General features: G+C 33.9%; 1 long non-coding RNA gene and 1 pseudogene across 1 annotated transcript; both read right to left on the bottom strand.

Moving 5' to 3' along the window:
- Positions 1 to 3,916: 3,916 nt before the first annotated feature.
- LOC133831339 (uncharacterized) lies at positions 3,917 to 13,503 on the bottom strand. The gene is made up of 5 exons (XR_009892489.1): positions 13,316 to 13,503; positions 10,074 to 10,190; positions 9,797 to 9,861; positions 9,211 to 9,296; positions 3,917 to 4,068 (listed from the first exon to the last, which is right to left on the bottom strand). It is a non-coding gene; the product is annotated as an uncharacterized LOC133831339 (long non-coding RNA).
- Positions 13,504 to 14,662: 1,159 nt separating this feature from the next.
- On the bottom strand, positions 14,663 to 27,092 carry LOC133805498 (tubulin-folding cofactor C-like; annotated as a pseudogene).
- Between the last annotated feature and the right edge of the window lie 11 nt (positions 27,093 to 27,103).

Genomic DNA, 27,103 nt, shown 5'->3' with positions numbered 1-27,103 from the left:
CCATTGGGACTGCATCTGGTTCCCTACTTACCGACTCTCCGTGGTAATACCATACTAAGTAGGATGGTTAGATGCCAGTGTTGAACAAATGCATTCTAATTTGCATCAGGGGTGTGAAAACGAGCATTCCCACATTTCTTACATGGACAATAACTTAGACCCCGAAAATCAACGTGATTCTTAGCTGCTTCAATGAACTCAACCACACTTTTTTTATATTCAGATGATAGGAGATTCCGAGCACTTAGCCAGCTTCGGTCAGGTGGCATCCTCTATATAAACAATTCTCAAAGTATCACTTAATACTAACTTAAGTTTTAATTTATAACTTATTAAGTAATTAATTAGTTATTTTATACATGACAATTTAAGTTATTAATTATTAATAATTTAATTAATAATTACTATTTAATTAATAAATTATTAATTTTAATAAATCAAAAGTTAACTTTTCTGTGCCGATGTCCCTATCATTGATGGTTGTGGTCAACAACCATCAATCATAAGGATATCGAGACAGAGATAACAAAGTAATTTCTAATTAACTACTAATTTATTTGTTTAGTAATTTTTAATTAATTATAAAAATACTAATTAACTCTAATTATATAATATTCATTACAATTTTAGTTTCTCATTATGTTAACATAACATATAACAAAAAACATTAAAATTAGTTTACTTAATTAAATTTCACGAAAAAATCGGCAGCATAACGGTTTAATATGACCATTTCCAAAATTTAAAATTCTGCACTCAAAAAATCCCATAACATTTATAATAACACATAAAATATTTATAACTAACCAATTTCTATTATTTTAATTTTTTTCTATTTTAAATTTAAAAATCTCAAACATATATAAAATTTCTAGCACATAATTAAAATTTTCTAATACATACACAAAATAATATATACATAAATTACATAAAAACATACTTTTTAATTGATTTCACAGTGGAGCGGCGGCGTTGGCAATGGAGTTGTGGACTCACAACAACGGTGGAGGACCTTGGACACAAAAATAGAATGTGTTAGAAATTTACATAATTTGTTTTTTAAAAATAAACAATAAAATGAAAAATTACCTTTTTGTGAAAATTGAAATCGTGGGCTGGTGGTCGTGGGAGACATGGTGGGGGCGTGGCGCCTGCGGTGGGTGTGGGGTGGCTCGGGTGGGGGTCACGGTGGGGGTGTTGTGGGTGTGGAGGGGCTTGGGTGGGGGTGTGCCGCGTGGGTGTGGAGGGACTCAGGTAGTGGGGTGCGGTGGGGGAGCCATGGGTGTGGAGGGGCTCGGGTGGAAGGCACAGTGGGGGTGTCGTGGGTGTGGAAAGGCTCGGGGAGGGGGGCCTCGGCTAGATGGTGGCTCGGTTAGTGGGGGACAGTGATCAGAGGGGCAGCGATGGCATGTTGAAGAAGAAGAAGAAGAAAGTGAGGGGAGAGGCGCGGTGCAGGAGCTGATATCGCTATGACTTTTGCTAGCGCATTTGGCCTCGCCGGCAAAAGTCAATTCGCTCACTGCAAAAGTAACACGAGATACCCTAAAGTAAAATGATGCATTTTGATTAATTAACCTTATGCCGACGTTTTTTTCCTTTTGCCGATGCGTTGGGGCTCGCTGGAAAAAGTATTCCCCATTTTACACGCCTTTGCCGGCGAGCTTCACCTACCTCGCTGGCAAAAGTCCCATGTGTAAATTGAAGTAGGTGGGACTTTTGTCGTCTCTTTATATTACCGGTAAAAGTGGTTCCGCTAGCAAAAGTATAATCAACCCTAACAATTTTTTGCTGATATTTGTAACCTCAATGTTCCGAGAGATAATCGTATGGTTGATTAAGATCAAAAAGACCAAATCTTAAGGCTGGAGTTGATCGGACGATTATTGTGAGATCAAGATCAAATAATAGAAATCAAAACACTTTAACGTTTAACATTGAAGAAGAACAAGGATACTTACTTCGACTATTAATATTTAAGCACTCATGACTCAATCAAAGCATTTATTACATTTTATCTAACTAATAATTAGCTAACATTGCAAGAAATTACTAATTCGTAGTTTGATTAACAACGTTACACACATATCATAACACTTGAAGCACTAACAGTTAATAAGAACAGTTATTAATGTTAGAGATATGTATCTTAAAACACTATATGTACAATCAAAACATTTATTAGTTGTAAAATATCATTTAATTATCAAATGTCGCCACAAACTATGATATCATGGCCAAATCGACACTGATCAATCCGGTTTAACTTCAAATTGTTAAGAAAACGCTATTAGAATGTTTATATGTTAATCTCGGAACAATTTGGAAGGAATCAAACCATTGATTATGTTTTCCAAACTCAAAACATGTAGAACGATGCAAGTTTAACTAAAAAAATTGTGCAAGTTAAAAAAAACAATAATTCCAAACTGAAAAACTTTTGCCAACACAAAACAATATTTTTCTCAGCGAGGATAAGGCATTTCCCAGCGAAATTTGTAGACCTTTCCTAGCGATATATAGACACTCGCCGTCAAAAGTCTATGCAAAATTCACACTTAAATCTAATCACTTTTTGCCGGCGCATTTCGTGAACAACATCAACAAAAGATACATTCGCCAACGAACAAAACTGCCAGCAAATAAGGGGACTCTCACCAATGAGTTTCACTAAAATCGCTGGCAAAAGTTGATTTTTCCCGGCGAAACAATGAGATGCGCCGGGAAAAGCCCAATTTCTTGTAGTGTTCATAGTTTTTAAATTACATATTAAAAAAAACCTGAGAATTTTGGATTTTTTTAGGGGTGTTTATGTTGTTGGCGTACATGTAGATTCGATAGACTTAATTAAACAATTCTTAATTTTTTTTTTTGAAAAGAAACAATATTCTTAATTTCTCAATCCAATACAAATTATATATGTGTGTGCTTTGTATATATGTAAGCGATAAATTAGAATATTCTTCTTATATATATTGAAACACTGTCTCATTGAGGCTAGCATGCTATATCCACCACCTGAGTTTAATGAGCTAGAAGAATTCGATGATATATACATATAAATATATATTATAAGACTGGGCAATATATATAATTAATGTGTGTATATATATACACACACATAACTATATGTTGTGCTCAGATGTCAGTCCTCCTATGCCATATATTTTGAGAGTTTGGTGAGTCACTTGCCAATCATCGTCGTGGAGTCTTTACCACGTAAGCTTATATTTGGCAATATTCCAATCAACCACATTGTTCAATGCATGTCATCTCTCTCTCTCTCATATGTAATTAATCAATTCTCTATTACTAATTACTATTATTAATGGATATGCTATTGAACCAGTACAACATAAACAATAATGTACTGATCTGATGGATGGACACGTCTTGATATGATAATATCTACCAAGATTAAACACTTAATAAGTTCCCGATATAAAATAACTTATAGTAGTTGAAAGATGGATTTCTATTATTATCTAATTCATGATAATCAAATATTAAACAATTTATATATATATATATAAGATCAAATTAAAATTACAATTTTTATATTTGGCAGAAAAACTTATTTTGGTTCGATCGATTACGTAGATTATATAATACTAATTAATAATATGCACATAGAGAGAGAGCTAATAAGTTAGACAAGAAGTTGGTGCGGCAAACGCTCTAAATTCCACCCCCTTTTGAAACCCCAAAGACATATTTCCTTCCTTTTATTAATTACCACATCAAGAATTCGTCAATGGCATTTGTTGATTCCCCTTCGTCTCCTTCTCCTTTGTCTTCTTTAATTATGCCAAAATAAATCATAATTAAAACAAATTTATTATCATATAATAATAAATTTTATATTCTACCCCAATTAGATTTAGAGGATGGAAGAGATCATTTGTTAGAGATTGTGAAATAAGTAAATTATATAAAAATTAAAATAAAATGAGGAAATATGAAACTTACATGACAAGCCAAAGTAAATAAAAGTGGAAGTAAATTAATAATAAAAAGCTGTTTTTAATATTTCCTTTCTGGTTGGCAGAAATTCGTTGACACTTGATGCCACTGTTCACACACACATAGAAACAATTAATTAAAATTAAAGAAGATCATCAGTATATATCGCTTTCTAATTACAAATAATACAAAACTAATACATACATATATATATATATATTGACAAATATATGATTCTTTAGCCCCTGTGACATGTATTATTAATGTTAATATCAGTGTCTGTCTATAAATTTTCTAAGCTAGGCATGAACAGTTAACAGTTCTATTATTCTTATCTTTAATTTCTAACCTCTTAATTATCAAACATAAGCATTTTCTTATAGATCGTATATATATATACATATAACTTTATATATGCTGAATATACATATATTCAAAAGGAACTAGACATCTCAATTTTGATTCTCATATATATATATATATGTGTGTGTGTGTGTGTTTGTAGTGATCATCGATCGATCAATTGAAATAACACAAATACACAGAACCATATAACTGCACGACGATATTCTAAATAATAAGCATGCATGCATGCATGTGTGTATATATATTTCTACGTTATATTGAAAACACTACTAAAGTCATCTAAATATTGATTAAGGTTTTGATAATGTTGCGGCCAAATTAAAAAGGACCACTTTCTTGGTTTATCCGAGTTTGTTGTATATATCAAACCTAAACTCGTAGCAACGCATCACAAATCACATCAATAGCCACGTACAGTCAAACTATGAAACGACAAGGAGTTGTGTCCCACTTTTTCTCTCTCTCACCTCATTTTCCCATGTCGGTATGTAAAGCTTTTTTAACCTTAAGGAAAAAGATTCTCAAATTTAGTTAGATAAAGGAAGAAAAATTCAGAAAGTTAACCCATCTTAAACACCTTCCTCACGAAATTAATTCAGATATATATATATTATATATATAATTTTCACTGGCTTAGACATAAAGAAAACTATATATATATACATATAATTAACTAAGGGAGAGATTGCTTCTTAGACTAACTTTCCTTGTGGGGTGGATCAACATATCACATCAGAAGGTATGGTTTGATAAATAAAATAATATATATATATATATAAAATAAAACTGTAGGGATAAAAAATGATGTCACTTATATAATTAAACATGGTGATTATTCAAATATTATTTAAAGAAAAAATTAGTAAAAAAGAAATCATAGTTTGTAAGTGTCAGCTAAACAACTGATTTGCTTGCTGTGTTAAGTTTCTACCCAATACATCTAAACTCGGACTTTCTACACTTTCTCATGACACGTATATGATTTTATGTCTGCCCTTTTCCACAACAAAAGAAAACACTTCCTCTATTATACTTAACTAATTTAAACACGTAGGTTTGAACACTTATTATATATTTGACTGTCTTAATGAGCTAATTAAGTAGTTAATTGTTTGATTAATTATAGTCTGAAATAAGAGTGTAGACAGCACTTATAGGAATAGAGTTATTATGAAATATATGCATAATTTCTTAAAATATTGGAAAACTACTGTAGAAAAATATCTCTCTAGCTTGGTGATCTTAATTATTAATAAAATTATAAGACCTGGTCAATTAGCTTTATCAAACTTTAGCTACAACAAAAATGTGTTTGATAGATAAACTTTTGTTTTAATTATGTTGGAAAGTGGATATTATTTCATATACTATATATATATATATATATGCTACTTTATAAAGCAACTTTTAGAAATAACCTTTTTGGTAACAAATTTTTAAAGTGATTAATTGCATGCACAATCAACAACTTTTACAAAAAAATTTAATAAATAAATAAGTATATATAAAAAATCTAGCTATTAGCTTCTGCCTTCTGGTGCTGGCATTTTTTTAATTTTTAAAATATAATTGCTTCTTGGGTTGTTGGGCAGAGAAGATGGGATGGTGGAAGAGGTGTTAACCTAGGGTCCGTTTGGTAAAATTTTTGTTTTTAAATTTTTTAAACACAAAAATAGAAATATAATTTTATTTTTGTTTCTTTATTTTTAAAATATAAAAATATGTTTGGTAATTACTTTTGTTTTTTGTTTTTAAAAACAAAAAATAATAAACGCATTTGATAACTTTTATTTTTATTTTTTGTTTAACAATATAAGGTGTTGGTTCGAAGAAGAGAAAAAAAAAAGAAAAATTGAAAACTGTTTAAAAAAAATTTGAAAGTGAAAAAATTCTATTTTCAAAATTTAATAAATTTTAATTAAAATTTAAAAAAATAATAAATAAAAATAGAGTTATCAAACACATTTTATGTTTAATTTTCAAATTTTTAATTAATTAAATAAAAAACTATTTTTTTTAAATGTTACCAAACAACACCCTAGTTAAGATGTCATTTTGTGTTCAGATATAGCTCTTCCTCATTCCTGTTGAGTAGTTTATCTAAAAAATCACAATAATACCAAACAGTAGTACTGCAATATATTCCTCAATATGTGCATTTCTTCTTAATAAATAAAAGATCATAAACATAATTTGCTATTTTATTATAAGAATTGCTATAAGAGTTTATACTATTTTGGTTGTTTGTGTTTTAGCAATTAATTCCATAGACTCTCTGTTATAAAAAAAATACTTTTTTAAACATGGTTAAAAAAAATCTCCTAGAATCGAATTCAGTCAAAATATTTTTGTTCTCAGATTTTATTTACAAAGTCATTGACTTGATAAATGTGTGAATCTCCAATGAAGTCGAACATTATGGGGTTACGTTTGAAAATACTTAACCAAATTCAAATTTAGAGTATCATTTTTAACCCTTTGAAAAAACACAAATATCAAAAAATATATTTTTTAAAATAAGGGGTTTCATCGTGAAATTAAGGTAAAACAAGTACCAAAATATAGTATAGACTTATTAATTAATAGAAAGAAAGAAAAAAGCCTCTCTCCAATATATAAACTATGCAAATAATATTATACATAAATGTAATAACTGGTCACATTATTAAGTAAATTAATTTTGATGATATAGTGGTAATATTGTTAACCTATCTGCCCCCAAATGCAGGAGTTCTTCATTTAACAAAAAATAATGCAAGTTAGAAATGTTAGGAGGGAGAAAGCAAAGAAAACTAGGAAAAAGGTTGATGAGTTTTGCTAAATATAATTATATATAATAATAGATCTATATAGAACAGTACTACTAGCTAGTGGCCACCCTTAAACCAGTGGATTATGTTTCTTTCCAATAATACTGATCAAGATGTGATAGTGATACTTAGATATATATATAATATATTACAATTAAGTTGTATTCTTAATTAATTAGGTGATTAAATTAATAAATCAATAAATATATAATGTAATAACACGAAAGCAACCAGGTAATGGTTTATAATAAAAAAAAAAGCTAGCTTCTATTACTTCGGATACACTTGATTATATATAATTTTTTAAAGATAGTATATATAATTGTGTTATAATATATGCATGTATAATGTAGTCTCTCTCAATAGTAGATATATATAAATTTAAATAATCGAAATATACTAATACGTCGACAACAACAACTTCAATATTTCACTCGTTCCAAACTATATTCAAGACCCAACAACCATTAAACAAAGCATTTAAAATTTTGAAGTGGGATCAGCAAGATCTGTGCTAATTTCATCATATCTTTACCGTTTTTCAACGATAATTACGTGTATGAAGTTTGTCTTTCTCTTCTATCTGGTGCTAAATAATGTTATATCACCCGAACGACTATTATTATACACAGTTATATATATATATATATATATATATATTACTTTTTGATAAGATACACAAAATATGTATATAGATGACTAACTTAATTATATTATTGTTTAGCAATTCTTTAAAGACTATGACTTCAGGTCGTTGGAAGTTTCAAAGTTAAAGCATCATGATTTTCCTATAACATTCACAATATGTCCGAAGCTTCTTGGTGACTCCTCTTTTAGTTTTTCTCAACCGTTATGCCCAACATAGTGGAAATTTTAGTAAAATATGGTTATATTTATAAGCAATCACTCGGAAAAATTTTGTTCATATATATAAATATTTATAATGAAGTATATATATGTAAAAGAATAAAACAAATGTATTGAAATGTGCTTTTGAAAATCATTGTCTTATGGTAATCAACTACGACCTTTTATTTGTTGGCTTACTATCGACAGTGACATCACCAATGTAGACAGCTAGAAATATATTACTATTAGCAAGGACAATCATATATTGAAACAGACAGTTTTAATCATTTAATTGATATTCGATCGATAGAAATATATATATATCTTATTAACTGATCTCACCTCTATACTAGTATATATATATGGCTAAATATTATATATATTTCTCTGTAATAATAATTAATTAGTCACTTCTAAATTAGATGTTCCCATTTAATATCATACCAACTTTTCCAGGAATGGCATGGCAGGAGGATATAGATTTTATCAGACATATATAGAGTAAGCTCATATGATAATCCGTTATCAAATTTACATGATCAATTAATGCATACACAATATATACACACACATATTGATGATTATTCTTGTCATGATATATATATGGATCAGATATCACATCAGATAATTGTAATATATATGTATACAAGTCGAATTATAATATCAAGCCGGCATTTATAATATTAATACTTAGCTAGCTAGTATATGTTGAGGAAAGGAGAGGAGAGAAAAAGAATAAATATATATATACATATATATATAGTAGTTGATCGAGTAGAGAGTTCTGATTATTAATCGCAATATAAAATGTTAAATACCGATAAAAGAGATATAATTAAACTTATATATATCACAAAACACGCACTACTATATCAACATGCACATATAACAGCTTTTTTCAAACCAAAATTATTTGCAGAGTATATTTCCAGAAGTTGAGACCGCAGAATATTTTAGAATTACATATATATATACAGTATATATTGACGAGGTATTTGTTGTATGACTGCATATCTTATATTGTGATTTATAGATAGGAAAATATGATTTGATGATACATGATATCTTTTTTTACGTTTTCCTTTCTGGATCACGCAAGAAAGTCATACGTGCATGATTTAGAAACTTAAAGAACAAACATACAATTAACTATATACATACACATATATATATATAAATTATTTAAGTTAAAGTTGTGATATATCTATGACAAAAAGAAAGATACCTCTTTTAGTCGATCAAATGACCCATACTAGCTTCCATTAAACATCATATCTCTCTCTCACAGCTCACAGCTCTCGCTATCATAATCTGGAGTATATATTCATCAGTAATAAAAAAAATCAGCATCATTTATATTATATCTAAAGTCTCTAAACCGTGGATTTAAATTTTATTTTCTGAAAATTTATATATATATATATTTATATTATTAAAAGGGCATAACATGTATAAATATATATATTGCATAATTATTTATATTAGCCATTATGTATATATGGACTACAAAACAAAACCCTAATGATGGAGCCCTGTTCAACAGGTATTAACTTATATTAATACTAATTAATCTCGATTATGGAGAATATTAATATTCATGCCCCCATCAATTTGTTTACAAACAATATAAAAGGAGTCAATTAACATTAATGTAATAGTATATATTAAATTTTAGAGGACTAGTTAGTAGCGTGCCATCATGCATTAATTTCTATAACTTTTTGTTGAACTAATTTGTCATGAGAGTTATACTAAATACTAGGGGTGAACATTTGACCTTAAAATTCGAAAAATCTGCAAATCCGTCTTACCCGCAACCCGAAAATCCGATTTTTTTGCAAAGCTTTGTCGAATTCGGGTGAAATCTGATCCAAACCTAACATGGTTCGGGTTTGGTTAAGGTTTTGAAATTAAGGACATACGGGTTCGGGTGTAACCTGAACCCGAACATAATTAAAAAAAATTACCAATAACCAATTTGTAAAAAATCAACACTACTAAACTAACAACAAACTTAAAAAAAAACATGTGAAAAGTAAAATAAAATTAAAAAAGTGTCAAAAAATGAGATTTTTGAATTTTTTTTACCAAGGCTCATTTTCGGTCCAAAGCCCATTTTTGGATTAATCCCACCCGAAACCCGAAATCACTCCAAAATCCGAAAATTTCTGACCGGATTCGTTACCACTTTCCTCCACCCGAAACCTGCAAAACCCGAATCTGAAGCACCAGAAACTCGAAAACCCGACTCATGTCAACCCTACAAAATACTTGCAACACTAATTCAAATAGTCATTGTCAACATACTTTATGCTCCACGATTTCCCTGAATAATATTATTATTGTTTTTTATATTTTTTTATTGAAAAAAAAACTTTTATAATCAGGATATTAAATATATACATATATCGAAATTATGTATTTATTCTTGATTGCTACGGATTATATATATATATATGTGTGTGTGTGTGTGGAAGTGATAGTACTGCTTAAAAGTCAGGATTGCTAAAACATGTATAATCTAGCTAGCTCTGTATACATATATGATAGAAGAAAATGTTGGCGGAAGTGCTGTACATGTGTGTAATATATGGATACAATTTGAATATTAATAAATAGACATAATATTATATATATTTTTATGATGAAAGAGAGAATCATAAATTTGTATGTCTGTATATATATGAATACGGATTAATATTACGATCGACATATATATATATATGGGTGGTGTAACTTATATATATGCCCTGCCCTAGGCTGGCTTGGCTTTCACAACCCTTCTGGTTTGAGTTTATATAAATATATATAAACAACTAATAAAAACTGTGTGTGTGTGACCAAATTTACAAAGAAATCATTAATACAGAATAAATTAAATATACAAGTACTACTTATGAATATGATAAGGGTGTTGGTGGACATTTCAAATAAATTAATGTTTGATTATATCGAAATATTACATGAAATTTTTTATAAACCATATATAAGAATTATAGATTGTGATGGAGATTTACAGTAAAATGATCTATATGTACTTATATAAATAAATATATATTAATTAATTATACGTACACAAGGAAAACTTGGTGGGAAATATAATTCAAAGAAACGAATATCGAATAAGCTTATCTCTCAACGTTTACTAATTTCGATAGTAACATTGAGTTTCATGCAAACTTTTCGATCAGTGAAAACTCATAAACCAATAACAGATCGCATATATATAATTAACTTTATATCTCGTTTGATACATATATTGTTTAACGTACGTAGAGAAGATAATATAATTAAATAAATAACCTGGATCAGACGATAGCATATATATATATATAATATCATCAAGTTAAATCAACCTATTCGTACAGGATATAATAGTAAGTTAACATATATATATATATACTTATATAATATAAGAGAGTCTAATATGATTTTATGACTATAATGGCGGGTTATTGATAGTCGTGCAGAAAGAAAAGTGCAATAAGATAAGAACTTCAAGTAAAAATTTCAGAAAAGAACATGATCATCTGATGAAATGGACTGAAATAATTTGATGAAGAAGAATATTGATCTGTCATTTTATACATGCATGTAACAGAATTATACTTATATAAATAATATCTTCTAAAAATTAAATAGGCAGTTGTGTCCCCAAAAGTGGTCACCAAATTAATTATAACACTACGTATTCAACTGATGTGTTTTCCTAAGAACAATAGATGAATACTATTAAACTACGACAACATTTACTTAATACACGTAATAATATATTACCAACATGGGAATCAACCTTAGTAAAAGCTAGACCCTATAATAATTAAGTTCTTAATTAGTAATTATTCAACACCAAAAGACCAATAATTTGCACCCTATATATGGATACATATATCAAAGCATGTACTCTACAAATCTTTCATTAAAAAATAGAGAGATTAAAGTAGTAAATATTAAAAAAGCAACATGAATCCAGCTTATTAGTATCCTTAAATTCCGGAAAAATACAATATTTTTACCGGACCTTACCCCAATATTATAATAGAAGGCCATATATACGGGCCCAGCCCATATATGTAGTCCATGGGATGAAACTGCTTTACAGTCCACCCTTACAAATCAATTGACTTTTTCATCTACATATCTTTGTTCTACTGTTTTTTTCTTCTAATACAACTAAAAAAATTGGTACAAACAAAAAAGTCCTGCCTTTTGAAAAATATGTTGCTTAAATGAGAAACTTCTATTTGAAATGAGTACCGCTTGATTTTCTTTACACAATTTGAAAAAGAGCAATTTTTTTGCCCCAAGAAAAAAGAAGAAAGAAAACAAATATTAAAGTCTCACAACGACTGAAAGATACTTTATTTTTATTGTTTTGTTAAAAAAATGTATATATGTCTTATTTAAAATATATATTATATAAATTCATATTCATATTCATATAAACACTATTAAAAATTGCTGCAAAAAGAACATAATTAAAAATAAATATATAATACTAAAGACATGTTCTTTCCATTTTTTGGGTTTAAACTTTCTATAAAAAGTTTTCTGGTTTACATAAATATTATAGTACCTATAGGAAGTGATTAAAAAAATGAATAATTTTATATTTATATAAACTTATAGTTTTGAAACTAAAAAAGAGCTGGGAGGAGAGCATCCCAAATATATTTATGCTTACCCACTTTATTTTAATTCACTCAAACCACAGTAACTTATTCCACAAAATAAAAATAAAAAACTACAGTAACTTATTAATTATTAAAACATAAAGAACATTAATCATTAGGACTTTGAATATAATTGATTTTATTTGACAGATACCATAGTCAATAGAAAATTATCCAAATCATCTCAAAGTCAAAGTGATTATTATTTGTAAAACCCCCCAAATCCAATAATATGGAGAGTTAAGACATCAAACCAAGAATCAACTTAAACTTTCAGATGAAACCCAGGAGAGAGATGATATTCACTACCAAGTATCATGAATAAATTTAAAAGTTCAAGCATCAAGATAAGTAATTAAATAACCTCTAGTAAAATCAAAAACTGATACAGTGCTTCTTCTCTCTTGTCCTAAATTAATTGTTTAATCCTGCTAATTTGTTGGTTTATTAGTGAATTAATTAGTTCTACTTACAGAGAAAAAAAAATTGATAATAATGACATTATAAGATAGCTTCTGATAAGAAAACAAGAAACCTCATATATTATATATTCTCAATACTTAGGTTTTGCACCAAGCAAAATAATATTACTCTTCTAACAAGTTATTATGTGCCAAAAACTTTCAAGATCAGCATGTAATGTAAGTGAAAAGATACCTGTTTTTGAATGAATCTTTGCAATCAACTCGATCGGCCTTAGTTAGCTAGCACCACTTGAATCTCTCGAGAAATAATTGCAAGATCATCCAGATGTGTTCATGATCATGTTTTGAAAAGTTTCTGCATGAAAAACATGAACAAATAATAAGTACATCTGGATGAAAAACATGAACAAATAAGAAGTACATCTGGATGTATGTGAGGAAAATAGATAGATAGATAGATATATAATCATGATCATGATCAAGATCAAGATCTTATGTTGACATATAATCAGTGTGATCTAAAGAGAGAACCTAGATCGCTAGCTATATAGTCAAAGTTGTAAAGAGATAATCACTTGGATGGAGTCGGTAGGTTTAATACCAGAAAGTCCAAAACATCACCAGATAAAGGGTAAGGCATTATTATTAGGACATCGTCAGATTACAATAGTAAATTTAATGCTTTATATTCAGATTAACATAGGGCCCATATATGAGAAAACAAAACAAAATATTGAGACTAATTTAAAATGACTTAAAGCACTATTATGGAAAATTGGAAATGTAACTAAACTGATGGTAGTTTCAAAGCTATATATCATAAAGGAGATCCCTTCTGTAACAAAAGTTACTTTTTTCAATAGAAAAGATTTTATAGAATTCAGAGTAGAACTTTTGGTTTGGATAATATGGAAATAACAAAACAAGATGACAAAACCAACTTTGAAATTGCTGAAGGAGGAATCACTTTTACAATTAAACCAAATGCAGATTTCTCACGTGACCTTCGTATAAAATATTGATACTTTAGGCTGGCTTTTCAGAAGAAAAAGAACTTTTGCTTTTCTTACTTTTGAGAAAGTAAATTTAATTTAGTTATAAAATATTGACCCAAAACCATAATGGTTTTATTGTTTTTCAAACAAATCAGCTGTTGTAGTTATTTATTGAGATGAATAATAGGTGAGACAATGCTGAAGTCAAAGTCAGTGTGAATGTGATAAACAATGGTCAAGATCTTCTAATCACCTAAAATATGATTGTTGTTGTATGGACAGCCAAGCAAGATCCAGATGGAGAGGGATGGAATGGATCAGAGGATATAGAATATTTGATTATAGAACAATACCAAAATGGGTCTTGTTAAAAATTAGACATAATATTCGCTTTTTTTTCTATTTTCTTTTTAATATTTTAATAAAGATTTAAAAGTAATAAAAACAAATAAAATAACAAAAAGGTTCCTTCTGCTATATTTAACGTGATTTGCTTGTTGTGTCATCTGCTATATTGATGCTTAGTTTATTGTTATTGACAAGATTTGCATAGTATATAAGATTTGGCATACTACCACTACCACTACCACTACCACATACGTACTTTATTTATTTTTATAAGATACAATATAAGGTAATATTAATACTCACTCACGGTTGATTGTTTCGTAACAGCTAAATTTAAAGTTTTTCATTTCACTAAACGGCATCATCTCCTCCAGCTTTGCACAACCAAACTCTTGTTTCCAATTCCAATAAAAATATATATAGCTTATAAATTATCAAATTGAATATCCCCAAGAATAGCAAAAGCAATATACAATGCCCCGAGAAAATTTGCCTTCGCTTAGCTTGGAGTTGGACTTCTTGGGTTTCAGAGAATTCTGCTCAATTTAACAAAAACAAAATACTCAAACTGGAGGAAAAATTGGAAGCACTTAATATTAATTCCAAAAGTACAGCAAAGATGGCATATGATTTCCCCAAGTCTTTCTGCAATAACCATAAACTAATGTATCTCAGCTTCTTTAGACAATCCTTGAGCATTCTTGAAAATAAATTATTTAGTAACAGCACACCTGAACCTAAAATATTGAGTTTTCATTTTTCTTTCTCTTGAAACTTCTGTGCACCATATGTCATAACCTCACTTCAAATATCAGAACAGTGATTACAAGTACCAAGAATTAAGATGATGCTTGGTTAGGAGTAATAAAATTGTAAGGACCAATATTTTGTGCATGACAAATTAGGTTCAGTTGCGTCTGGAATGGACTCTTGTTATGTCTGGAGTATATTTGTTTTAAGTTAGAGTCCACGTCAGCATGTGTGTAAAGCAAATCTGTTAGTGAGTTACAGCTGTTAGTTAGTTCGGGATTATACCTAATTGCAGCCAAGGTTATATAATGGGTTGGGCAATTAGTTATAACTAACTCTCTTTGTTCGAAAGCTTTGATTGGGGTTTTTGCTCTGTTTTCTTTCTTCTTCTTTCATTGATTTTTGCAGGTGTTTTTCAAGAAACTCCATTGAAGATAGCTGGAGGTTTCTGTGGAAGCTCCTGGTTCAAGTCGTAGTTGCTGAAGGAGTTCAGCTGGGTCTTGAAGGTGTAGATCCGAAGGTTTTCGGGTTTGAGAAATTGTTGAAGGGAGTTCAACATTGAAGCAAGGGGATCTTGCATTAATAACCAAGGGATTTGGTTGATTAGGGTAATAGCTTCATTGTATATTGAGATAGTTTGTATTGATTTTACATATTGAGTCTTGAACTGGTTTATGTAAAATTACTTCTGAATATAGTGAAAGTTCTTACCCTGGTTCAGGGAACCCAAGCACTAGTCGGCTGAAATGTGTTTTCAGTGCAGATGAAGCTTGTAATTCTTGTGTGTCAACTCTTATAATTGTTCAGTTAATATACAAGCTTAAATCAAGATAAAGATAGTAAATCTGAAAAGATAGGCTAAAACTTAGGTTTTTCAATTGGTATCAGAGCCAGGTTGCTTTAATTTCTTTCGATCCTCCTATCTTTTCTGTACTGAGATTGAGTTTTGATTTGTTTTCGTGTAACTCGCAATTTTGTTTTTTTTTTCTGGATTCTCCAGTTGACACTGACCCCCTCTGAGTTCCGACTCTGGGAACATATTGTATCTTGTTTTTGTTAAATTGTGTGTACAGAATGGAGATGTTCAGAGAAGGAGGTTCTACATCTCGACCCCCAATGCTTGAAGGGGCAAATTATCCTTACTGGAAGACCAAAATGCGTGCATTCTTGAGAGCTGTAGATGAACGAGTGTGGATGGCTGTTGAAGATGGATGGAAGTGTCCAACGGTTGTTGAAAATGAGGTTGCTAAGCCTAAACAAATGAGTCCGTGGACTGCAGAAGAGATAGAAAGGGCCAATTTTAATTCAAAGGCTATGCATGCTCTCTTCAATGCAGTTTCTACAAATCAGCTGAAAGTCATAACAAATTGCGAAATTGCCAAAGAAACTTGGGAGAAACTGAGAATAAAGAATGAAGGAACTGATGCTGTAAAGAAATCCAGACTAAGGGCTTTGGCAAAATCATTTGAAAATCTGTCTATGGAAGAAGAAGAAACTGTAGCGGAGTTCCATGCCAAATTGTGTGATATCTCAAATGAATCATATGCACTTGGAAAGACTTATTCGAATGCAAAACTGGTTTGCAAGGTTCTTGGTGTTCTGCCTCGGAAGTTCATGTCAAAGGTTACATCTATCGAAGAAATGAGAAATGTCGAGGAACTTGATCTTGATGAGTTAATTGGGTCCTTGCAGAACTATGAACTGAGTCTCACACGATGGAAGAAAGGCAAAAAGCAGAAAGATCCTGAAAAAGAAAAAGCTGATAATAGTCTTGCATTTGTGCATAAAGAGGAAAAGAAGTTGATCTCAGGTGCATCTGAGGGGTTCACTGATGAAACTTTAGCACTGCTGACCCAGAACTATGCTAAGTTCTTGAAGAATAATTACAAGAAAAACTTTCCAGGAGGAAAAGAGAATGGTCTCCGAAGAAACTTTGATGGAAACAATAAGCAAACTCAGCAATTTGGCGACAAGAAAAACAGGGGAATACGGTGTCGAGAATGTGACGGAATTGGACATATTCAAGCTGAGTGTGCCAACACTCTTAAGAAAAAGAAAGCCTTAGCAGCTACATGGAGTGATAGTGATGAAGAGAAGAGCTCCACCTCAAGTGACAAGTCTGATGAAGAGAAACAGGTGGTGGCTTTTGTGGTAAAGAGTCATCAATCAATGTGTTCAGAGGAAGACGAAAACTCAAGCTCAACAGATGAGGACAGCGATGGGAGACAGCATGCATATGAGGAAATGTTCGCTCAATGGGAGTATATGGCTAAACAAATCAAAGGTCTCACTAGTGCAAAACAACAATTTGAATCTGAGAATGAGGAGTTGGAGGACACTGTTAAGAAGCTCACAAAACAGCTTGATGGGAAGGACAGTGAGATCTACAAACTGACTGCAGAATTAATAAGGGCTAAACAATCTCTTGAGTTTATCCCTCCAGGAACTGCTGCAATTAACCACACCCTGCAGTTACAAAAACCTTATGGAGATCGAACATCCATTGGTTACAAAATGCTTTACAAGAAAGGGGAGAATTTAGGAATTAAAGATCCCTCTTCGTCCAAGAACAAGGAAGATAAGACTCCTGATGACTCTGTCCACAATACTTTCTGTCCTGGTTTCCCAGATTCCACTAATCGGATCAGTGTCTCATTTGGACCCACCAAGTTGAATTTCGAAGGAAGGAAGCCTATCCTGAATGGTCAGATTCAACAAGAAAGATTTGTTCCTGTTTGTCATTTTTGTAACAAAAGAGGACATATTAGACCCAGATGCTACAAGTTGCAGGCATATTTGCAAGCTATGATCGATCGTCCGAATAGCTTTCCGCAATTGAATCGATTTCCAGGAAGGTTGTCATCTAGTGAGTGGAGACCCAAGTCTGATCCTAACAAGAGTGTTGCATTAGTTGCCTACACCTCTCTTTCAGCGTTTCAAGAGGACCAATGGTACTTCGACAGTGGATGTTCTCGCCATATGACCGGCAACAGAAATGTGTTGGTAAACTATAAAGAAGGAAAGGAGGGAGCTGTGACTTTTGGTGATGGGAACAAGGGTCAGATATTTGGAAAAGGTGATCTGGTGCTAAACGGAGTCGCTCCATTGACTGAGGTGTTGTATGTCAAAGGGCTGAAGGAAAATCTTATTAGCATCAGCCAACTCTGTGACATGGACTTCACTGTAAGTTTCTCTAAAACTCACTGTTTTGTTGTCACTAATGGGTGCTCAGTTTTGACAGGCAATAGAACCAGTGACAACTGCTATGCACTCAGCAATCAAGTCGTATGCAACAGATCTTTTCTTGATAAGCCAGACTTGTGGCACTATAGACTGGGGCATTTGAATTTTAGAGACTTGAAGCGTATTGTGAAATTACAAGCTGTTCGAGGGATCCCAGAGATGAAAGTCACCAAAGATAGACTATGTGGTCCTTGCCAACTGGGAAAACAGATAAAAGCATCACATCCTCCTATAAACATGCTTCTCACTTCTCGTGTGCTGGAGTTGATTCATGTGGATTTAATGGGACCTATGCAGAATGAAAGTCTCAGTGGTAAACGATTTGTCATGGTTCTTGTTGATGATTACTCTAGGTACACTTGGGTAGATTTCCTCAAAGAAAAGTCAGACACTTTTGGTCTTTTTTCAGCCTTGGTTCTCAGACTCCAAAATGAGAAGGAATCTAAAATTGGGAAAGTGTATCGACTTTGTAGTGACCATGGAAAGGAGTTTGAAAACACTGTGTTCTCCGATTTCTGCGATCAGTTAGGAATAAAACATGAGTTTTCAGCTCCAAAAACCCCTCAACAGAATGGGGTTGTTGAGAGGAAGAACAGGACCCTGCAGGAAATGGCTCAGGTAATGATGCAAGCTAAGGACATTTCTAAGCGTTTTTGGGCTGAAGCAATTAATACAGCCTGTTATATCTGCAATCGGGTCCATCTGCGAACTGGCACGACACAGACTGCCTATGAGCTTTGGAAAGGAAGGACTCCTAATGTCAGTCATATGCACATTTTTGGGTGTGTGTGCTATGTCCTAAATGATCGAGAACATTTAGGAAAATTTGATCCAAGGAGTGATGAAGGAGTTTTTCTTGGATATTCGATTAACAGTCGTGCCTATCGTGTGTTCAACAAAAGAACTCATTCAGTGGTTGAGTCCATCAATGTGCGATTTGATGACTTGGAACATTCTGAAGAACCATTGGCAGATGATGACACTCCAGTCTTGACTACACCTGTTCCAGTCACAGCTAGCCAAAATCAAATGGTTCCTGATCCTCCATCTGGGTCCATTCATACCGAACAAACTGCATCAGAGGAACACGAAGCCGGTCCTAGCGGCTCACAGTGTGATGAGGAAGCTACTAGTGTTCTGCAAAAGGAATCTCAACATGCAAAACTGTATAAAAATGGACCCTCTGCCTGGATTCAGAAGGCTCATCCCCCTGATATTGTTATTGGAAATCCAAATGCTACCATGGTCACCAGAAGAAAATTACAAAATCTGATTGCTTTCGCCTGTTACTTATCTCAGATTGATCCAAAAAGTGCCAAGGATGCTCTTTCAGATGAGTTCTGGCTTGCTGCCATGCAAGATGAACTGTTCCAATTCAAACGAAATGATGTGTGGACCCTAGTTCCCTTACCTGAAGGAGCTAATGTTGTTGGAACTAAATGGATTTTCAAGAACAAATCAGATGAGTTTGGCACTGTCATCAGAAATAAGGCAAGGTTAGTTGCACAAGGCTACAATCAGGTGGAAGGAGTGGATTTTGAAGAAACCTTTGCCCCGGTTGCTCGGTTGGAATCGATTCGGTTACTTATTGCAATTGCATGCCATTTGAGGATCAAATTACATCAAATGGATGTAAAAAGTGCATTTCTGAATGGTATTCTCCAAGAGGAAGTTTATGTGAGACAACCGCAAGGTTTTGAGGATCCTCAGTTTCCTGACTATGTTTTCCACCTAAAAAAGGCCCTCTATGGGTTAAAGCAAGCTCCTCGCGCATGGTATGACAGACTTACTGCCTATCTTCTGTCCAATGGTTTCACTCGTGGTAGTGTAGATAATACACTCTTTATCAGGTATCTCACTGATGGAATATTTGTTGCACAGATATATGTGGATGACATAATTTTTGGGTCAACTTGTGAGAGTGAGGTCACTAGGTTTGTAGATCTTATGAAAAGTGAGTTTGAAATGAGTCTAATTGGAGATCTATCTTATTTTCTAGGACTTCAGATTAAGCAATCAGATCAGGGAATGTTTATTTCTCAATCTAAGTATACCAAGTCCATGTTAGAAAAATTTGGTTTCACTCAGGTCAAACATGCACGCACTCCTATAGGCACTACCTCAAAACTCAACAAAGATGAATCTGGAGACTCGGTAGATCCAACCCTGTACAGTAGCATGATAGGAAGCCTGTTGTATCTCACAGCTAGTCACCCTGACATTTCCTTTAGTGTTGGTCTATGTGCCCGTTATCAAGCCAATCCTAAACAGTCTCATCTTACAGTTGTCAAACGTATTTTTAAATATCTCGCAGGGACTGTCGATTTTGGTTTATGGTATTCATGTGATACAACTCTGTCCCTGGTAGGGTATAGTGACTCTGATTGGGCAGGATCTCTAGATGATAGGAAAAGTACTTCTGGGGGTTGTTTCTATATTGGGAACAATTTGGTGTCTTGGTTCAGTAAGAAACAACATTCTATCTCACTCTCTACTGCTGAAGCAGAGTACATTGCGGTTGGCAGCTGTTGTACTCAGCTCATCTGGCTCAATAAGATGCTCACTGATTATGGTTATCCCCAAAAGTCATTGACCCTCTTTTGTGATAGCACAAGTGCCATTAACATTTCCAGAAACCCAGTTCAACATTCAAGGACCAAACACATTGACATACGTTATCATTTCATTAGAAATATGTTGAGTCTAAATTGCTAACAATTTCTCATGTTTCCACTAATGCCCAGTTAGCAGATTTGTTTACAAAAGCTCTTGATGCTCAAACCTATGCACATCTCCGAACCAGCATTGGTCTCTGTATCATCTGAGAGGTTCGGTGTTTTGTCTGGTCATATTTTTTTTCATGCCTTACCAAATTTTTTTCTAAGTCTGTGTGTCGTACTTGTGTCTTGGTCACTGCTTTTTACTCACTATTGTTTTTCCAAGATTTAGAATTGAGCCCTTATTTTCTCCAGCTCAAAAGGCTACCATTATTGGATGCAATGGGAAGAGCTTCCTTTGTACCATCTTATGCCCTAAGGAGTTTGCTCCTTCTCTTGGTGTTTGATGAGAAAAATAAAAATAAAAGGAGACGGCTACATCTCTGATGATGAGTGAAAGCCAGTGCTGGGTATTCGAAAAACTCAGAGTGTTTGTTGTCAAAAGAGGATATATAACAAAAAAAAAAGGGGTAACGTTTTCCTTTCATGTGAGTGAGTGGCCAACAAATGATTTCGGTCCACATGAGGTCTTTTTGCACACACATATGAAAATACTGGCTCAAATCTCTTGTTAAGAAAAACTTTGTGTGTTTAGGCAGTGTTTCTTCAGCATACATATATCACACACTTTTCCCATTTTGTTTGGTAAGCATGATGTGCATTTTTTGATAAGATATTTTAATTCATGTTGAGCTTATCAGAGTTGTTGTTCATAAATCTATTCTGTCATTTCAGTGTGCATATTTTTGTTGTTGGCTGTTTGGATTTTATTCCTATTTTTAAACAAAAAATTCAAAAAAAAAATGTCATTTCTGGTCCTTCATATAAGTGTGGATTTTTTTTTTTTAAATGGGCTTTGTCATTCTTTGTGCATGGTCAATTTCTTTTAAGGGAATTTCTAACGTTTTTCTATAAATATAACATCCCTTGAGCTTGTGTGAGTTATGTTTACAGTGGTCCATTTGCTGAAACCCTAAACCATTCGGCATTATGAAGCAAAGAGCTAATCGTCGTCGTTCCCGTATCCGGTCTACCCCTATCGCCGATGTGCCGGTTTCTACTCCTCCGGAGGTGGCTGTCTCATCCTCTGTGGATGCGTCTGTGACATCTACAGTCGCCACATCACACAGTCAAGTTGTGTCGCCTGTTCTTGATTCTCATGTGGATTTGGCTATTGTTCCGGTTATGCCTACTATCCCTGAGTCTTCTCCGTCGCCGTCCATTCCCGAGGAGGTGTCTAGGTCTGTTCCTACCGTCAGTTCCCCCGACAAAGTCATCCATGCCCGTCCGCCTTCTTCTATTGGTAAGTCTCCTAAACGTTTTACTCGTTCCTCTGCTGAGTCTGCGTCCTCCCCTGTTCCATCCTCACCATTGCCGGCCTCAAACACACCATCTCGTCTTTCTCTTAAGTCGCCTGTTAAGAAGTCTTCATCCAAAACACCCAAGGCTCGGTCTGTCTCCATACCTGCCACTTCCCATAAATCCGCATCTCCACCTCAACCCGCACCCCCACCACAACCAGCACCCTCACCCCAATCCACCCCTCATTCATAATCCATACCAACACCCCCTCCAAAAACTCACCCACCGCCTCTTCCTAAGTCCCATTCTCGTGTGAGGTCCAAAGGATCAGCTCAAGTGCCTGAGTCTTCGTCTCTCCCTAAGCCATCTGCTCCCAAGCGTAAACCTAAGCAAACCCCGGTTGCCCCATCTCCTAAAAAGTCTAAGCTTAGCACTAGTTCTAAGGCTTCTGAGTTTGTTGATCCATCTTCCATTCAATATTTTGTTGATGCAACTAAAGCTTCGCACTATCAGCGGTGGTTTGCTGTGCGCGAAGTGTGGCCTGAATATCTTGTTGTTTTAGACGATTTCCCTGAATTGGTTGCCCTTTTACAGAATAGGCAGTGGGTTCATACGGTGTCTAAATTGATGTCCCCTCATCCCATTCTCGTGAGGGAATTTTATGCAAATTTAGATAAGTCAGTTGTAGATGGGAAAAATGAAAATTGTCTTACTGCTTTTGTTAGGGGTTGTCGTATAAAATTCGCTCCATCCACTATATCTCGTGTACTTAAGATTCCTAAAGTTCTGAAACCTGTTTATAATAAGTCATATCGTCCTGATCAATCTACAATGGGTCATGTTCTAACTGGCCGGCCTGATTATATGTGGGGGAACCATGAGATTCCAGTAACTCAATTGACTCCATTCTATCGGATTCTGCATCGGGTGGCTCTTTATAATTGGTTTCCCAATTCTCATCTTTCCTCTATTACTGTTGAGATTGGGAAATTCTTATATGCTGTGGGTACAGGCGTCTCAATTGATTTGGCCACTCTAATTTTTGATCGTATTGTTGATTTGCCTCTTCCACTGGTACTCGCAACAAGTTACCATTTCCGAGCCTAATTCAGCAGATTATTCAGTCTGCCAAACCCCCGCTGACAATTCATGACTTTCAGGTTCCCAATCCCATTTTGAGTAAAGGATTTCTGGCCACTCTTAAAAGGAAAGTTTCCACTACTGCTCCTTCTTCCTCACAGCAGTCTAAGCCTCCAGCTCCAATGTTTAGAGGTCTGTCAGACTCCAATTGGCAAGTTGAGATGTATACTGAGTTCAAGGCATTTACTACACAGTACAAGAAAGATCAAAAGAGGCAAAAGGCCTTTGAAGCGTCGATGTATAAGCTACTTCATGTGGTCAAGGATCTCGTAGTTCAGACTGAATATGGCTCTCAATTATCGCCATCAATCGATGTCTCTTCTCCACCATTTCATCGGGCTTCCTTTGGTGAGTCTTCAGTGCCTTCGGCACCTGTTCAGGGGGAGTTCACTACTCCAGTTGCATCTCCTGTGCCTCCAGTTTCCTCTCTAGTGCCTCCGGCTGATGCAGTGGTTGACCAATCTGTTGCCCCAACGCTTCCTGATGCCTCTGATCAGGCTCCTGCTTCGAATGCACCTATCCAGGGGGAGAAATAAGTTGCTGCTTTCAATTACATTTGCTGGAAGATTATGATCAATGAAGGGGGAGATTATCTTCTTTTTTTTATATTGTTGTTTTGATCAAGTCCTACTCTTTGTTATTTTGATTGTCTAAAACTCTGTTTACTGCTTTTACACACTCCTTTATATTTGGTTTGTAGTTTGGTTGTTTAAGACTCTCTTTACTGTTTGATCAAACTATTGTCGGTTGCATACTTAATCTTTTGTTTTTGTCATTGACCATAATTTGTCAAGGGGGAGAATGTAAGGACCAATATTTTGTGCATGACAAATTAGGTTCAGTTGCGTCTGGAATGGACTCTTGTTATGTCTGGAGTATATTTGTTTTAAGTGAGAGTCCACGTCAGCATGTGTGTAAAGCAAATCTGTTAGTGAGTTACAGCTGTTAGTTAGTTCGGGATTATACCTAATTGCAGCCAAGGTTATATAATGGGCTGGGCAATTAGTTATAACTAACTCTCTTTGTTCGAAAGCTTTGATTGGGGTTTTTGCTCTATTTTCTTTCTTCTTCTTTCATTGATTTTTGCAGGTGTTTTTCAAGAAACTCCATTGAAGATAGCTGGAGGTTTCTGTGGAAGCTCTTGGTTCAAGCCGTAGTTGCTGAAGGAGTTCAGCTGGGTCTTGAAGGTGTAGATCTGAAGGTTTTCGGGTTTGAGAAATTGTTGAAGGGAGTTCAACATTGAAGCAAGGGGATCTTGCATTAATAACCAAGGGATTTGGTTGATTAGGGTAATAGCTTCATTGTATATTTAGATAGTTTGTATTGATTTTACATATTGAGTCTTGAACTGGTTTATGTAAAATTACTTCTGAATATAGTGAAAGTTCTTACCCTGGTTCAGGGAACCCAAGCACTAGTCGGCTGAAATGTGTTTTCAGTGCAGATGAAGCTTGTAATTCTTGTGTGTCAACTCTTATAATTGTTTAGTTAATATACAAGCTTAAATCAAGATAAAGATTGTAAATCTGAAAAGATAGGCTAAAACTTAGGTTTTTCAAAAATAATGAAATAGAAAAGAATGAAAATCATTTTTTTCATTCTTTTGTTTGATTGTTTTATAAAACATGGGAATCCAATGCAAAGACTTTTACATCATTATGGTATCCAAAAGTGGAAGAAAAGGCCATTTTAATACAAAATTATATTAAATTTTATTTCATTTCATTCTTATTCTCCTTTCCATTCTCATTCATACTTTATTTTATTGTTTTTATTACTCCCAACGAAACTTACCCAACACTTACAAGACTAAAGGAAAACAAAGCTACAATAATGTAGATTGTGACACAAAAAGGGTCCTTCAAAGTAAAACCATATGAATGAAAATTTGATGTGTACCAGGCATCATGGGGTCTTATATATTAACCTTATTTGTCTAGTTGTAATGTAATCAATATATATAACTACAACTTAAAGGGGGTTCATATCTAAAGTCAAAAAAAATCTAAAGCGAGCAAGAACAGTCGTTTGACTTATATTGCAAATATAATAATAAAGTTTGAAAGCATTCTCATTTGCAATAATCAACCAAATACTAACAGAAGAAAAAAAAACCCATTTATCTAAATAATGAATATGGTATCCATTAAATACAGCAAGGAATGTTACCTGAACTCTCATAACTCAATGAAGCACTCATAAGAAACACAAATGTGGATCAATTCAATTTTGAAAACTTCAACAATCTAAATTTCTTCGACTCTGGTATCCAAATTCGAATTTGAAATGTTAACGAAACCGATTCTTTCATTCTCTGGCAAAATCCACCAATTCGGAGACTGTACTGCTCTTAACCACCGAAAATCATCAACATTGGCCCAACTCCCAATCTCTTCAGCAAGGCCGGCCTCCTGAAGATCTCTATGAATCCCATCATAGCCCAAACAGTATGGCGCAAACCTCACACCACTATTGTCCTCGATTATGGGCCTGCTCCTGACTCTAAGATAAAATCAGTGGCCTTGGCATGATGAATTTGAATCTGATGAGACGCCATTACGAAAACATACCCCTCAACTTGCTCGAACAGAATTGAATTCATTACAAGACCTCCGTAGCCTCGACAATTCTGAAGCCTGTGAACAAACAATGCTCTAACACAGCCAATTAACCTCACCTCGCAAGAATCAAGGTTCGAAATTGTAAACTCACCAATCTCGGAACCATTGAATTTCATCACCAAAACTTCGCTCGTCTTGTTTTGAAACCCAGGCGAATCCGGAACCGTGTAGCCCATTTTCTCTGTTTTGACAATTTCAACCTCTTTCTCTCTGTTTGAATCAAGGCCGGGATCTTTCTTCGGAGCTTTGTTCTTGAAAGAGAATTTCTTTTTGGGAACTAGATCAGAGCTCAAACTGTCGAGGCTCTGTTTCAAATCCGAGACGGCTTTGAACGATGATCGAACTTCGTAAGAAGGCAAAAAGTATGAGTTCTCAGCGACGAGCTTTTCGAGACAGGAGATGGAAGCAGAGATGGCGTCGAGGTGGGGTTTGAGCTGAGTCGACTCGAGCGTCGGGGTGAGTCGGGATTGGGCGATTTGGGCCTCGATAGAGCGTTTGGAATCGATGAAGCGAGAAAGGAAGGAGGAAGTGGACTAGAAAGCAAGAGAGGCAGAGGAGTCATCGGACTCTCCCGATCTGCAGCTGAGCGAGCTGCGAGTGTGCTGACGATTGGCGAGGCGCTCGAGCATCGCGGCATGTTTCTTTTGACGGGCTTGTTCTGAGGCATCAGAAGGATTTGTGCCATTGTTAGGGCTTAATGAGTCTTCTTCTTCTTCCATTGTTGCTAGAGTTGCTCTCCGGCTGGAGGTTGTGTTGCTAGAGTTGAATATACTTAAAATTTCAAATGCGGGTGAAGGCTAAGGCTGTGTTTGGTTGGAAAGATTGAGACTTTGATGGAAGGACAGTTTAAGAATGAGCTATGCTTGGATGAATGAAGAGGAGAGGATGATATATTTTTGTAAGT

The sequence above is a fragment of the Humulus lupulus genome, chromosome 1 (genome assembly GCF_963169125.1).
Source record: "Humulus lupulus chromosome 1, drHumLupu1.1, whole genome shotgun sequence".
In the NCBI taxonomy this organism is placed as follows: Eukaryota; Viridiplantae; Streptophyta; class Magnoliopsida; order Rosales; family Cannabaceae; genus Humulus; species Humulus lupulus.
Note: the sequence above shows the minus strand (reverse complement) of the source record. Positions and strands in the feature narration are given on the sequence as shown.